General features: G+C 35.5%; 1 protein-coding gene across 1 annotated transcript in view; it reads right to left on the reverse strand.

Annotated features, from left to right (window-relative positions):
* Positions 1-445, reverse strand: part of PHALS_14402 (tata-binding protein) — a gene marked incomplete at both ends in the record, with an annotated part of 3,639 nt that overhangs the window by 659 nt on the left and 2,535 nt on the right. The gene's annotated exons all lie outside the window — the stretch shown is intronic.

The following is a 445-nucleotide window of genomic DNA, read 5'->3' on the forward strand; positions in this document are numbered from 1 at the left end:
AAAGCCTTCAAAACTTATTTCTAAGTTATGTAAAGGTTATTTAAGGTATGTTGAGTATATGTTGATGTTCCGGAGTATTTGTCGCATTAAACTGAGTACGTTTACGCACCAGTTTGCGTATAATGCTCTAGAAAGCAATGTAGAGTTTGAAATTGAACAATAATTGATATGTGCAAAACATACACATATTTATACAAGATCCCAAGTATGAAATACAATATTTCATCGGCTTGGTATTTGTTTGATGGTCGCGGTGACACAGGTGTCACAGTCTCCCCTACTTTAGGAAATTTCGTCCCGAAATTTATTCGTAGGAGTCTATTTGTGAATTTGCCAAATAACCACCAATGATATGTAAGGCAATATCTTGTCATTTCCTTAACGGTCATTCTTCCGAAACGAAAATGAACAGACGGGTCATTTTCAATGGTTGCTTCATCAGAAT

This window comes from Plasmopara halstedii (assembly GCF_900000015.1).
Source record: "Plasmopara halstedii genome assembly, contig: Scaffold_816, whole genome shotgun sequence".
Classification (NCBI taxonomy): Eukaryota; Oomycota; class Peronosporomycetes; order Peronosporales; family Peronosporaceae; genus Plasmopara; species Plasmopara halstedii.